We start from the raw sequence: 12,198 nt of genomic DNA, 5'->3' as shown, positions 1-12,198 counted from the left end.
TAAGAACAACATTTCAAAGGGAATCTGACTCCATCAAAAGTTAGTGTTCAACTATAATTTTAATCAAATTATATAACAACTACTAATTTTGACAGCTTGTTTATTTATATTTATTCTGACACAAAGTAGAAGAGAGACATGGGGGTGGTGTCTCATGGGCATTAGAACACTAGGGAGCCTGGTGGGGATGCAGGCACCCTGACAACCTGCGGCAGGGCTGTGACCCGGAAGACAGCCTGCAGCAGAAAGCAAAGACTCCGCTAGGCCATGCCACAGAAGACCACAGATTCATGTGTGTGCATACAGCGGTCTTTCCGCGGGTCCCACTTACTAGAGCAGAGCTGATAAAATGGTCTCTTTTGCGACTTCTTCCCCTACGGCCACTGTCCATAAACTTATAAAATCACTGAATTTAACAGCTCAAGTCACATTACTCTTTGGGTAAGAAACTAGCAGACAAGGCATGAATTTTGTGGGTGACATAAAACCCGGCCCCACCCATGCAGAGGACAGAAAGTCTTGACTTTGAAGAGATCACTGGACAAAAGGGAGATGTCTGCAGAAAGCTGTTTACTGAGGCAGTGTTTATAAGAAACAAAAAATGCAAGTAAAATACCCATAAAAGAGGGAACTGTTTACGCATAGTGCACCCATACAATGGACTACTGGGTGGTCATTAAAAGCCACGCTATGGATCTGTATTTGTTGTGAAACAGTATCCGTGAAATAGAGATGAATGAGAGGGAGCAATCGTAAAATCACATGCGCAGGGTGGTCCTATTTAAGTAAAATTGAACACATATAATGCATTTCTATATATGTGCAAAGAGACCTCACAGGATCCAAAATGGTAACTCTGGTTACCTGAGGATGTAATTCCCAGTGATCATTACTTCCCTATTTTCACGTCTACAATGAGCATGTAAGCTTTCTATAAAAATAATAAAGCTGGAGTACTATAGTTTCAACAAACCAAGCAGATCAATATGGATGTATTTTAAAAAGACAGTGCCAAGAATAAAAGAAACTGAATAAAATATACAAGAAAATAGCAAATATATAAAATAAAAATAGAGGGATATAATACAAGATATTTTACAAGAGCATACTTGAATAACAAGATACGTATGAACCATTTTTCAACAGTTAGTTGCCCCTGGTGGGGTTCAGGGGAGAAGGGAATGAGGGAGTGGAATGGGGGAAAATGAATAAACTGATAAATGAACTGCCTAAATCAGTGATAATAACTTACCCTGTACTATTACTCAATCCCCTATTACTGAGGTCCCCAAAATGTAAACAAAAATGTTAAAACATGAAACATTTCAATATATAAACATTCACCTACATAAAAATTGATACTTTATTAGCTATTTTCCAAGAAACTAAGGTATATAGATTTTAGAACCATTTAGACCTGCAGACAAATGGTCTTGGACATAAAACTTAACCTCACTAAGGTTTTGTGTATCTATAAAATTGGTTTGTTTATCTGAAAAATAAGGAAAATAGTACTTATCTTTCTGAGGTGTTAAGATTTGTGGTAATGTTCTCAAAAACAATCATTACGATTCACATTTCAGCTCTGGCATTTAAAGAGCTTAGAACTCAAGGGGCGCCTGGGTGGCTAAGTTGGTTAAGCGGCTGACCTCAGCTCAGGTCATGATCTCGCAGTTTGTGATTTTAAGCCCCGCGTTGGGCTGTGTGCTGACAGCTCAGAGCCTGGAACCTGCTTCGGATTCTGTGTCTCCCTCTCTCTCTGCCCCTTCCCTGCTCATGCTCTGTCTCTCTCTATCTCTCAAAAATGAATAAATGTTAAAAAAAATTTTTTTTAATAAATAAAGAGCTTAGAACTCTCATCCTTACAACAAGAAAAGGCTGGACAAACTAAAAACCAGTAAGTTGTCTGAGGCTGATCAGAGAAGCAAGTTTTCAAAGAAAATCACCACTCTGAAACCTGGAGAGACAGGCAAATCGAGAGTCATGGCCACAACCTGCTTATCTGAAACGGAAGCCACTGGAGCCATAAACCAGTTGGAACATCTAGATATTGTTCAAGTGTGGACTAGCCCAAGATTGACAAACTCCTGAAAACTACCATCTTAGGAGGGTCTCCGTATTTTCATGGGATTTATCTCCAGAGTCCCCACTGGGTTCTCATGGTCAAGAGCCCAGAACGATCCCCTTATGACCCAAGTAGGGAGAGCAGTAGAGCAATCTTGGTAAACCATGTCCAGAGTCTTCGCCATAATAGAGGCCTAGTCTTCGGAAGCAAAAATTTTACCAGAGCCTTGTCCCAGAGATCATCTCACTAGAGAACCATCTAACATTCCTACCTCACCTAATTGGGAGAGGGGAAAGCAATACAAGAAGAAATATATGTGATGATCACAGGGCAGAGTCCCATCCACTAGAAGACCAGATTTAAGTGAAGATTATAGAATGCTTCACCTCCTCCACACCTCAGCACCCCACCAGCAGGACTCCAGTAGACTAGCAGATTACAGCTCAAAGACCTGAAAGACACAGATCCTTGCTGAGGAGGAGTCCTTAGGGAAGTTCAAAGTCAAAAGGAGAGACAAAACCCAAGACACCAGAGGAATCTGAAGCCTCTGATGCCTAGAGCTACAACAAACATAAAACAAAGCCCAACTCCTAGACTGATGAACACAAACCCTCACACTTAGAGGCCTTTTTACCTTAGTTCCTATTACCCAACACAATAAATCTAACTTTTGAATAAAAAAAATACAAGCCATGCCAGAAAGCAAGAAAAACAGTCTGAAGAGACAAAATAAGCATCAGAACCAGATCAGGTGTGACACAAATGTTGGACTTACACAACAGGGTATTTAGAATAACTCTAATGATGGTAAGAACTCTAAAGAAAAGAACAGACAACATGCAAGAAGAGAAGACTAATAGATTTGGAAAGAGAATGGGAAATGCTGAAAATCAAAACCACTGCAACAGAAATGAAGAAGTCCTTCAATGGACTCAGGAGCAGACTCAGTATCACTGGGGTATCTGTGAGCTTGAAGAGAAGTCATTACAAATTTCCCAAATTGAAATGCAAAGAGAAAATTAAAAAAAAAAAAACAGAAGAAAACATCCAAGAAACGGGGATGATTTCCAAAGATAAAACATGTGTATAATTAGAATACCAAAAGGAAAAGAGAACAGAAGAAATTTTTGAAATAATAATGGCTGAGAACTATCTAAAATTAATGGTAACAACAAACCACATCCAAGGAGCTCAGAGAATGCCAAGCAAGATAACTACCAAATATATGCATATATTTGGTATAAATACCAAAACATGCGTGCGCGCGCACGCGCACACACACACACACACACACACACACACACCCCTAGGCATATCATATTCCAACTGCAGAAACCCAAAGACAAAGAGAAAATCCACAAAGAATCCTAAGAATAAAAAAACATTTACCTGTAGAAGAACAAAAATATAAACTATATCTGACTTATCAGAAACCATGCTAAGAAGAGGATAAAGTGAAATATTTAAATAGTTGAGAGAAAACAAACACCAACCTGGTATCGCTATCAAGCAAAATTATCCTTCAAATATGAAGGACAAATAGTCTTTCTTGATAGCAAGATAATTCATCACTAGCAGACCTCTACTGCAAGAACAGTTACATAATTTTCCTTTTGCCTAAAGAAAATCTTTTAAGTTAGAAGCTTGTCTCTACATAAAGAAAGGGAGAGAGTATCAGCAAAGAAATAAATGAAGCAAAAGGAAAATATTTTATTTTTCTTTTACTTCATTGATCTATAACCTAACTGTTCAAAGTAATACTAATAACGTATTGTGTCATTATACCATATGGACAAACAATGTCCTAAGGGACAGGATGGAGGAACTGGGAGTGCACTGTCATTAGGTACTCACATTACACAGGAAATGCAATAGTGTTATTTAAAGTTGGACATGTAGGGGCGCCTGGGTGGCGCAGTCGGTTAAGCGTCCGACTTCAGCCAGGTCACGATCTCGCGGTCCGTGAGTTCGAGCCCCACGTCAGGCTCTGGGCTGATGGCTCAGAGCCTGGAGCCTGTTTCCGATTCTGTGTCTCCCTCTCTCTCTGCCCCTTCCCCGTTCATGCTCTGTCTCTCTCTGTCCCAAAAATAAATAAACGTTGAAAAAAAAAATTTTAAAGTTGGACATGTATTAGTCTAAAATGCACATTTTAGGGGCACCTGGGTGGCGCAGTCGGTTAAGCGTCCGACTTCAGCCAGGTCATGATCTCGCGGTCCGGGAGTTCGAGCCCCGCGTCAGGCTCTGGGCTGATGGCTCAGAGGCTGGAGCCTGTTTCCAATTCTGTGTCTCCCTCTCTCTCTGCCCCTCCCCCGTTCATGCTCTGTCTCTCTCTGTCCCAAAAATAAACAAACGTTGAAAAATAAAATAAAATAAAATGTACATTTTAAACTTTAGCGCAACCAAGGCAAAGCTTTTTTAAACAAGTATAATTGCTACACTAAAAGAAGAGAAAAGGCTGTATGTATAACATAAAACACTCAACTAAAACCAGAGAAAGCGAGGGCGCCTGTGTGGCTCAGTCGAATAAACATCTGACTTCCGCTCAGGTCATGATCTCACAGTTTGTGAGCTCAAGCCTCACTTTGGGTGAGCTCAAGCCCCGCTTCTCTCTCTCTCTCCCTTTCCCTCTGCCCCTGGCTCACTTGCACCCTTTCTCAAAACAAACAAACAAACAAACAAACAAACAAACAAACAAAAACAGAGAAGGCAGAAAAAGAAGCCTCTGGTAATAAGCAAAAAAGTTATAAATGTAGTTGATACAAACCCACATGTACTAATAACTACTTTAAATATGAATGATCTCAGCAAGCCATTAAAAGAAAGCAATTGTCATACTGCCCACCAAACAAGACCCAATTATATATTGTCTACAAGAAAACTACTAAAGAGGGGCACCTGGGTGGCTCAGTTGGTTCAGTGTCTGACTTCAGCTCAGGTCATGATCTCACGGTTCATGGGTTCAAGCCCCACATCGGGCTCTGTGATGACAGCTCAGAGCCTGAAGCCTGCTTCAGATTCTGTGTCTCCCTCTCTCTCTGTCTCTCTCACTTTCAATGTCTCTGTCTCTCAAAAATGAATATTAAAAAAAAACACTAATGAAAAAAAAGACTCTTGATAGGTTGCAAGTAAAGGGATAGAGAAAGATATGCTACTGCTCATCAAAAAAACAGTTCACTGGAGTAGCTTTATTAATTTCAGACCAAGCAGATTTCAGAACAAGGAAAAATATCAGAGATAAAAAGAGGCACTACATACTAATAAAGGCATCAATCCCCTAAGAAGACATAACATTTCTAAACATGTATGTACCCAAAAATAAAACATCAAAATCCAGGAGGCAAAAATGATGGAACTGAAAGAATAAAATGAGAAATCCATTACTATAGCTGGGGACTCCAGCCCCACCTACCCCAATAATTGCCAGATCAAGCAGGCAGGAAATCAGTTGACCTGAATAGTACTGTCCATCAACATAATCTAATTCACATCTGTGGAAAACTCCATCCAACAGCAGAACACACTTTCTTCTCAAGTTTGCATGCAATGTTCACCAAGGTAAACCACGTTCTGGGCCACAAAATATACCCTACCAAATTTAAAAGAAAACTCACACAAAGTATGTTCTCAGACCACAGTGAAATTAAACTAGAAATCGTGACTGAAATACACCTGGAAAAATCCCCACATATTTAGAACCAAGTTCTAAATACTATGTAAGTTACAGTAGAATTTCAAGAGAAATTTCAAAATATTTTGAACGAAATAAAAATGCAAATACAACTTAGGAAAATTTAAGAGATGTAGCAAAATCAATGTTTAGAAGTAAATTTATAGCATTTAATGCATGTATCAGAAAAGAGATTAAAAAAATCAATAACCTAAACTCCTACCTTAGGAAACTAGAGAAGTAAGAACAATTTAAGCTTACAGCAGAAGAATAGAAACTAGAGCAGAAATCAATGAAACAGAAAATAAGAATAGAAAAAAAAAACAACAAAACCAAAAATTGATTTTTTGTCTTAGAAAAAAAAAAGTGAGAAAGATTGATAAACTCCTAGCCAAGCTAACCAAGAAAAAAGAAAGAAGACACAACTTACCCATATTGGGAATGAAAGGGAGGTCATCTCTACTATTCCATGGACATAAAAGGATAATATAGTAATACTGTGAACAACTCGATGTCCACAAGTCTGATGATTTAGAGGAAATGGACCAATTCCTTGAGACATACAAACTACCAAAACCCATTCGAGGAGAAGTAGATATAGGGCTATTGAAATTATTAAAGAAAGTGAATAACTAAAATAACCTTGCAAAAAAGAAATCACCAGGTTCAAATTATGTCACTGGTAAATTCTACCCAACACTTAAGGAAGAAGTGTTATCCATACTTCCCAACCTCTCCCAGAAGGCAGAGGGAACACTTCTTCATTCTATGAGGTCATCATTTTCCTAATACCAAAACAAGATGACAAAACAAAAAAGAAAACCGCAGACCAGTATCTCTCATGAACATACATGTGAAAATCCTCAAGAAAATATTGGCAAATCCAAAAAAAACTATCCACTTCAATCAAATGGGATTTATTCCAGGTGTGCAAGGCTGGTTCAATATTCAAAAAAAATCAATCAATGTAATCCACCACGTGGGCCTAGAGCACCTCTTGAGAAAACAAAAATGAAAACTCCCGATCAAGATGGAGGTATGTGAAAGGGATGCAAGAGCCAACGAAAAGATGTGGAACAATCTGACCAACAAAAGAAAGTTGTATTAGATTATAACCTGCAGTGTAATACACAGAGCTACGAATCTACACTGATAAAAACAAATGAGTGAATAAATGGGGAATAATAAAGAAATCTCCCAAGAAAAGTTCTAACTGATTTATGTAGATACTCTGCCCTTAAGGAAGTGGAGCATAAATTCATGTTTTAAGTATGTGTTATGCCTAGTGATTTTCTTCCCAAGAGGACAGTGTGGAAAGGGAGTGGGGAAAAAAAGAGTAATGACAGTGGAGAAATCTGACAAACGCTACCTCAGCCAGGTGATCAAGGTCAACATCAACAGTAGGAAGTCACATTCATAGTATGGACCCACAATACAATGTGATGAGAATGGCACTTCACCTCTGTAATCTTCCTTCCAGAAAAACAGATTCTCCAGTATAATCATGAGGAAAACATCACACAAACACCCAATGAGGGACATTCTCCAAAAATCTGACCGGTAAACCTCAAAAGTGCCAAGGTCATCAAAAATAAAGGAAGTCTGACAAACTGTGACAACCTAGAGGTGCCTAAGGAGACATGAAGACTAAATGCAATGTAGTATCCTGGAAAGGATCTCAGAACATAAAATGGACATTAGGGAAAAACTGAGGAAATTTGAATAAATTACAGAGTTTAGTTTACAATCATCTATCAATACTGGTTTATTAATTGACAAATGTACCATATTATTAATGTAAGAGGTCAGTGGGTGACACTGGACACGAGGTATGTGAGAGCTCTCTGTACTATCTTTGCAGTAATTCTGTAAATCTAAAACTGCTCTAAAATAGAAACTTTACCTTTAAAATGATCATTATTAGGTTAAAATTAATAAAGCGTGCCAAAATATTTTTCAGGGTAAGCGACACAGGCAGTAGGATATCTCCTCATCTCCCAGTATAATGTCCAGGTCACAAATACATTTGTCCAACTGAGCAATTTGTCCATCAGCCACACATCAATAGGCGACAACTGGCAAAGCAGCTTCTAAGAGAGTAAGTCAACTTGTAGACACCCCAGACTAGCTGCATCACCACACCTTCACACCCACGTGCTGAAGATGTAGTCACTAGATTGACAGATGATCCAATGAACATTATCTGGCTTTGAAAAATTGACCAAGAAAAAAGGCAAAACCTGACTATTTTGTTCTACCTTTGAATTGTACTGCTTGGGGCCAGCCACTTTCCAACCCAGGTTCAGTTAGCACCATTCTTCCTTTCCTCTCCATGGCGGATCCTTAGAGGCTGTGTAATGGTTAAAAGGCAGGCCCAAGTCAGGAAGAGAGAGGAGAAGCTTCAGGAGAGGGAAAATCCAGGAACTGAAGCCAAACCTCTAAATAATTGACTTGCTATAGAGGCTCCATTGTCTTTCTCTTATCTTCTTCTGACTTTTAAGTGAGAATCCTATTCTTCATCACAAATTTCTTTCAGTCTTGCCTTATGGCTTTATAGATGACTGGCACTTCTAAATTGTGAGAATGGTTTACCTTTCTGGCTGAACAGTCTCAAAAATCATTTTATTAGGGAAGAAAACAGGGCTAACAGCTCAGTGAATTCTCTCTTGGCAGCACGTCTTTTTATTTCAGAATTTCATCGTGAATTGTTTCCCTTGTCCCTCTGCCACCGTCTAGTCTAACATCCTAACAACAGGCTATAACTTGTAATTTGGATTTTCAAAGCTGTATTTTTCAGACATGTTCTTTCTGTCCAAATTCAAGACACTATTTCAATGTCAGATGGAGGGACAATGAGAGAAAACATGTGCATGTACACACACATGCTTACACATGCATACACACACACACACACACACACACACACACACACACACACACATCCTACCTTCAGGTCAAAGCTTTGCCTGAATTTCTAGCTCCAATATTTTCTGGTTTGTGCTTTCCTCTGTTTCTGAGCATCTAGCTTCCTGGGTTATAAAGGAAGTTTGGGGGCTTAGTTATATTTATTATTCAGTGACCTTAAATAGAATTCCAACCATTATATTTTCGAATCAATACTGAACATTCTGCTTCCTAAAATACAGAGATCTTTGCAAATAAAAGCATTCTGACCTTCAAGAACATTTAATTTAAGCACACAAGCATCTTGTATTATTGCTGAAGTCTTTATATTCTCAACTTTATTCATGCGTTCTGCGCTCCATGCCAATCATGATTAAGTTAGTGAAACTTACTGTGCTCAGTGTCTTCCAATATGAGGCAGAATTGTTTACATCTCTCTATCCAGGTGCTTCTTCCTACAAACATTCCCACGTCTTAAATAGAAATACTGTTTACCAATACCTCCAAGGGAAATTTCATCTATCTTTTTAGTTGTTGAAATTTTAGAACTCTAAGTGATTAAAAATTAATTAGCCCAACACTTCATTTTATATGAACATAATCTGTAATTTGTAAGAACACTATAGTAGCCTTATTACCAAATACATGCTATAGTATAAAGTATCTTACATTTTAGGTTTGTGCCTCTGCTAAAAAAATTAGATACAGGAGGCAAAAGAGTTGACAAGATTCCTACTAAGCATGAACTTATACTCTTTTTAATGTATGAGTATTATGTGCCAACACATGGCAATTAGCAAAGTAAACAACTGTGCCATTATAGTAATTAAACTCCTTAAATTAGCTGTTCTTTTAAGTTTATTTATTTTGAGAGAGAGAGAGAGAGAGAGAGAGAGAGAGATTGAGTGGGGGAGGGGCAGAGAAAGGGGGAGAGAGAGAATCCCAAAAAGGCTACACAATGTCAACAGAGAGCCAGATGTGGGGCTTGAACTCATGAAGTGAGATTCTGACCTGAGCTGAAATCAAGAGTCAGATGTTTAACCAACTGCGCCGCCTACACACCCCTTATGTTAGCTGTTCTACTATCAAGTTTTACCTTGATTTTCAATGGGTGTTAATGATTAGAATGCAAAACTATTCAACTGTCACCAATACACTTCAATTTATACCCCTCAAGTTTCACACACCATACAGTTTCCGTATACACCTGAATATATGTACATATTTTTATCTTACCTTGATCCAAAGAAGACTTCGAGCCATTTACAAGAATTCCTGTAATGTAGCAAAATAAGAACCCATCAAAGACAAGAAAAATATGAGCCAAAGGACACACATCATCACTAATAGTCACTACTAGGAAGCCACAAATAAGGTTGGGACACGGTATTCGGCGCATAGACATTTATAATTGTTAGCTCTTCCTGATGGATAGACCCTGTCACTATTATATAATGTCCTTCTTCATCTCTTGTTACAGCCTTTAATTTAAAGTCTAGTTTGTCTAAGTATGGCTACTCCAGCTTTCTTTTGGCTTCCAGTAGCATGATAAATAGTTCTCCATCCCCTCACTCTCAATCTAAAGGTGTCCTCAGGTCTAAAATGAGTCTCTTGTAGACAGCAAATAGATGGGTCTTGTTTTTTTATCCATTCTGATATCCTATGTCTTTTGGTTGGCGCATTTAATCCATTTACATTCAGTGTTAGTATAGAAAGATATGGGTTTAGAGTCATTGTGATGTCTGTATGTTTTATGCTTGTAGTGATGTCTCTGGTACTTTGTCTCACAGGGTCCCCCTTAGGATCTCTCGTAGGGCTGGTTTAGTGGTGACAAATTCCTTCAGTTTTTGTTTGTTTGGGAAGACATTTATCTCTCCTTCTGTTCTAAATGACAGACTTGCTGGATAAAGGATTCTCGGCTGCATATTTTTTCTGTCTATCACACTGAAAATCTCGTGCCAATTCTTTCTGGCCTGCCAAGTTTCAAAAGAGAGATCAGTCATGAGTCTTACAGGTCTCCCTTTATATGTGAGGGCACGTTTACCCCTTGCTGCTTTCAGAATTTTCTCTTTATCCTTGTATTTTGCCAGTTTCACTATGATATGTCGTGCAGAAGATCGATTCAAGTTACGTCTGAAGGGAGTTCTCTGTGCCTCTTGGATTTCAATGCCTTTTTCCTTCCCCAGTTCAGGGAAGTTCTCAGCTATTATTTCTTCAAGTACCCCTTCAGCACCTTTCCCTCTCTCTTCCTCCTCTGGGATACCAATTATGCGTATATTATTTCTTTTTAGTGTATCACTTAGTTCTCTAATTTTCCCCTCATACTCCTGGATTTTTTTATCTCTCTTTTTCTCCGCTTCCTCTTTTTCCATAACGTTATCTTCTAGTTCACCTATTCTCTCCTCTGCCTCTTCAATCCGAGCCGTGGTGGTTTCCATTTTGTTATGCATTTCGTTTAAAGCGTTTTTCAGCTCCTCGTGACTGTTCCTTAGTCCCTTGATCTCTGTAGCAAGAGATTCTCTGCTGTCAGCTATACTGTTTTCAAGCCCAGCGATTAATTTTATGATTATTATTCTAAATTCACTTTCTGTTGTATTATTTAAATCCTTTTTGATCAGCTCATTAGCTGTTGTTATTTCCTGGAGATTCTTCTGAGGGGAATTCTTCCGCTTGGTCATTTTGGATAGTCCCTGGCGTGGTGAGGACCTGCAGGGCACTTCCCCTGTGCTGTGGTGTATAACTGGAGTTGGTGGGCGGAGCCGCAGTCAGACCTGATGTCTGCCCCCAGCCCACCGCTGGGGCCACAGTCAGACTGGTGTGTGCCTTCTCTTCCCCTCTCCTAGGGGCGGGATTCACTGTGGGGTGGGGTGGCCTGTCTGGGCTACTTGCACACTGCCAGGCTTGTGATGCTGGGGATCTGGCATCTTAGCTGGGGTGGGTAGGCAAGGTGCACGGGGGCAGGAGGGGCAGGCTTAGCTTGCTTCTCCTTAGGTGATCCACTTCAGGAGGGGCCCTGTGGCAGCAGCAGGGAGTCAGATCCGCTGCCGGAGGTTTGGCTCCGCAGAAACGCAGAGTTGGGTGTTTGCGCGGAGCGAGCAAGTTCCCTGGCAGGAACGGGTTCTCTTTGGGATTTTGGCTGGGGGATGGGCGGGGGAGATGGCGCTGGCGAGCGCCTTTGTTCCCCACCAAACTGAGCTCTGTCGTCAGGGGGCTCAGCAGCTCTCCTTCCCTTTGTCCTCCAGCCTTCCCGCTTTCTGAGCAGAGCTGTTAACTTCTGACCTCCCAGACGCTAAGTCGCGCTTGCTGTCGGAACACAGTCCGTCAGGCCCCTCCGCTTTTTGCAAGCCAGACTCGGGGGCTCTGTTTGGCCGGCGAGCCGCCCCTCTGCCCCGGCTCCCTCCCGCCAGTCTGTGGAGCGCGCACCGCCTCGCCGCCCTTCCTACCCTCTTCCGTGGGCCTCTTGTCTGCGCTTGGCTCCGGCGACTCCGTTCTGCTAACCCTCTGGCGGTTTTCTGGGTTATTTAGGCAGGTGTAGGTGGAATCTAAGTGATCAGCAGGACGC

At 40.3% G+C, this 12,198-nt stretch overlaps 1 long non-coding RNA gene across 2 annotated transcripts in view; it reads right to left on the bottom strand.

The window, feature by feature from the left end:
• LOC121025947 (uncharacterized) overlaps nt 1-12,198 on the bottom strand; it is a 103,410-nt gene that overhangs the window by 72,746 nt on the left and 18,466 nt on the right. For both annotated transcript variants that reach the window (XR_005788204.1, XR_005788203.1), the window contains exon 2: nt 9,873-9,911. This is a non-coding gene — a long non-coding RNA (uncharacterized LOC121025947). The remainder of the gene's footprint in view (nt 1-9,872; nt 9,912-12,198) is intronic.

This window comes from Herpailurus yagouaroundi, unplaced genomic scaffold, assembly GCF_014898765.1.
Source record: "Herpailurus yagouaroundi ecotype Mexico unplaced genomic scaffold, PumYag 67793, whole genome shotgun sequence".
NCBI lineage: Eukaryota > Metazoa > Chordata > Mammalia > Carnivora > Felidae > Herpailurus > Herpailurus yagouaroundi.
The sequence above is the reverse complement of the archived record's forward strand: the minus strand, read 5'-3'. Positions and strand labels throughout refer to the sequence as shown.